We start from the raw sequence: 4,066 nt of genomic DNA, 5'->3' as shown, positions 1-4,066 counted from the left end.
ATATATATATATATGCATATATATATATATCTATATATATATGTATATACATACATATATATATGTTTATATATATATATATATATATATAATATATATATATATATATATATATATATATATATTATGCACGTACACATACACACACACACACATATATGTATATATAAGAATACATATATATAAATGTGCACGCATACACACATTCATGCGCGGACACAAACAGGCATATACTTACACAATTTTTTCCCTAAACATGTATCACACACATACGTACACATGAAGTATAAGCCTCTCTGTCTCTCTCTCTCCCTCACTGTTTCTTCTCTCTCTCTCTCTCTGATTTACTTGTGTATTTATCTGTCTATGTATGTACCTATCTAGCGTAGATTTCTCCTTCTCACAAGATATTTTGCCTCTGTATATAGATGTACACTTAACACACTTTCACACATACATATATGCATACACACACACACACACACACACACACACACATGTGTATACTTCTGTGTCTCTGTGTGCACTACGTATACATACAAACACCTCAACATACACGCATACATACAATGTGCGCATTCATATATATATATATATATTTATATATATGGTATTTCCTATAGCCTTGCATACGCATATTATTCCTACAAGAGACATGTTTTTGTTTTGTCTTTTTGTTTTATATTTTTTTTGCTAATTATAATTTTGATTTTGCTGGTAAACAAATCTGGGAAGCAAATTACAGTTGGTAGTCGTCGTCTTATTCTATTTAGTTTCCTTGACTTTTTTTTATTTCTTTAAATTCAAAATTCGTCACATAAGGAAGTTAAAAACTAAATGCCTACGTTGATTGGTAAATTTTGAAAGTTTTGGACAGTAACGTAGGACGTGGAAGGACGAGAGTACTGATGTATCAAATAATTTTCAGAAATATCTTAACTCGTCGGAAGAAATTTAGTTGAAACATCTTAACCTACGCCACATTCAATTACATCTGTCTGTCTGTCTATCTATCTATCTATCTATCTATCTATCTATCTATCTATCTATCTATCTATCTATCTATCTATCTATCTATCTATCTATCTATTTATCTATCTATCTGTCTGTCTGTCTGTCTGTCTATCTATCTATCTATCTATCTATCTATCTATCTATCTATCTATCTATCTATCTATCTATCTATCTATCTATCTATCTTCGTAATGGTTGCGGAATTGTGAAGGACACTGGTGTTAGTCTGCACGTTTCAAAAACCAATATTTATCTACACGGAGTTTTGTCAGTGAACAGGTCGCGGTCTCAAAGGGACGAAAATATATTTGACCAATTAAATTTAAATGCTGAAGTGAATCTAACGGTTTTTGTGTGTTTTTTAAATGGCTTATAAACACCTTCCACACTGCAATTGTTTTCGCTCCAGCACACGATATCTCAGATCAGGTCACTTGCCATGCAAGTACATCTCCGTAAATATTTATCTATTTTTACCGAAAATATGATAAATTGCACGAAATGTAAGGGAATCTTCTAAGAACTAGCTAGAAGCCATTCGCACCGTATATGTCGGTATATCCCAAATCAGCGGTCATTTTAAACTCCGAGTATAAAATCCGATCCTTAACTTATGGATTAGAACGTCACCAATGGGGATGGAGAGCAGTGTATACCACTCGTATGGCTCTTGCAATTCTACTACTGTTTTCTACTGTAAGAAATATGTTTCGGAAACTGGATTACTGGTAAGGTTATAATAAATGAAAAGTTTATTATAAACGTATGTAACATGCCTCAGATAAAAACACAGCAAACGCACTGACATGCACTATTCACCCTTTGCCATATTTTACGATGACGAACTGTAAATTTCCTGTGTGCGTTCGGTAGTCACTCAACAAAACGCTCTTTAACACGGCTTTGTCATGGCGCTCGGACTACTTAATGCTTTCAGGACAACTGTAGTTACGCTAAATTACCGATAATTCGTGTGCATTATTTACAGACAAGACCCTTCGCAGTCCAGCCTTTAAAACATTATATAAGTTCCCAAATATTATACTGAACTTGCACATTTGAATGGCTTAACAACTAAAGAATATTTGGTTTAACATCTGCTTATTTTAAATCGCGATATACCTAACACACAAATACCTTCAGCATCCCAGTGAGGTATACAGGCATTAGTTAATAGTTAACAGATAGACAGATAAAGGTGGAGGAAAAGCATAAACACATCAGTTTCGATAACAAATGGGACCGATTTCAAATATACGAAAATGTGTTGTCGAGCTTTATTTCTGCAATTGGTGGTAAATTGAAAACCAAGAGATTTTATTCTACGCTGGGGAATAACTTGAACAAGATTAAGAAATTTTGAATGTTTAAAGACAAAGAAATTAATACTTTTTAAAAGTTAGAAAGCACCATATACATATGCACAATATCTGTGTTTTCCAGTCGATGTAGGCTTTGAGTTGTCAGATAAATTCTTTCGTGTCTGTTAATGTTATCTACGTTAACACAAAAAGTATTTTTTATCATAGTGTTTTATGTTATTTTTTGAACTTCTGTTTTTCTGCTACAACGTTTGTGTATTGCTTTTGAAATTCGAATAAATTCGATTACTTTTCAGACTTATGGCGCTGGTGTATGAAGTAGAAAAAAAAATATTTTCGAAAACTCTTTCTCTTTGCTTTCCTTCAAAGTTTTAAAGCTGCCAAAATTGCTCGAAACACTTGTTTCATGTATAGAGAAGACGCTATTACTTAAAAGAATTGCATAGAAATTATTTTCACGCTTCCGAAAATTTAACCTCATAGACTCAGTGTTCTGGTCCACCTGTTCAGTTCAATGATGATCGATTGAATGAGTTCATCCTTGGAGATCCGTAAACATTCACTGAGTATGATAATTACTTCTGTAGATGGGATCTTCTCACGATACCGACGTTGGTCACCTTCACTTAATGGGCACACCTGCTGAAACGACCCGACCGGCGACACGGCGCGCTTCTTCAAGACGACAACTCTCACATCCACGTCATTAATTGTCCAAAACTGTTATTTAAGAGCTCAGATGTTAAGTTTTATCGCACACACCGTATTCTCCTGATATACAACTTTCGCATTAACATCTTTTTCAACCACTCGCCAACAGACATCGATGTGAAATTGAAAGCATAGCTTGATGAATTTTCGAGTCAATGACTATTATTCCATTCAAACTTTGCAATTGTTCCTTGTCATCAATGTTTTTTAAACTGACTTATTTTCCATTACATCTCAGACACATAGATTCAGCGCTGAGTTGCTGAAGTAGAGATGACGTAATAGCAAATATTCTTTACAATAGTACATATTTTCTTGTCAGTTGTTTGACCATAACTATTTGAGCATGTTCCTTACTGGCTGACAATATGTGCATCTCTGATGATGAGTAGGAGTAGTGGGGCATCATATCCATGTCTGAAATGGGATTGTTTGAGGCCAGAATATATGTAAGGAAAGCAAAAGCAAATCTTGAAGGAAATAGTAGTAATTTTCCCTACTTTCTAGGGGCAAGCAGATAGGAAATAACAGTTCCTACCCAAGGACAAATTCTTGTTATATAGTGTGATTTATAGACAGTATAAGCGATATAATTCATTACAATTTGCTCAAATCCATTATATTCCATCGCACTATTCCCTGTCTCCGTCAGACAATCCTTCTTCAAATATCCCTTCCACCCACGAAAGTTAACTATCGCTAAATAAACAAGCCGTCTTCTATTCGTAAATTTTGCTTTCCATTTGCCTTTTCCCTCTATCCAAATCGCTCGCCTTTCTTTTCCTCTCTCATTTCTCGTTTCTTTCTCCTTATAATACTACCTATTCTTTTATCAAAACACACCGCGGTGCATATTTTTTGTCTTTACTCCTCACACGAAAACTGCCAAACAATCACACGCAACAAGTCAAGTAACAAATTTGCTTTCTAATATGGAGTGAGGTGTGAATCTCATGGGTATAGAGTAATGATCTACATTGTAGAACTAGCCATGAGTAACGGAAGACAGTTGAAGGCGG

Source organism: Octopus sinensis, linkage group LG15 (genome assembly GCF_006345805.1).
Source record: "Octopus sinensis linkage group LG15, ASM634580v1, whole genome shotgun sequence".
NCBI lineage: Eukaryota > Metazoa > Mollusca > Cephalopoda > Octopoda > Octopodidae > Octopus > Octopus sinensis.
The sequence above is the reverse complement of the archived record's forward strand: the minus strand, read 5'-3'. Positions refer to the sequence as shown.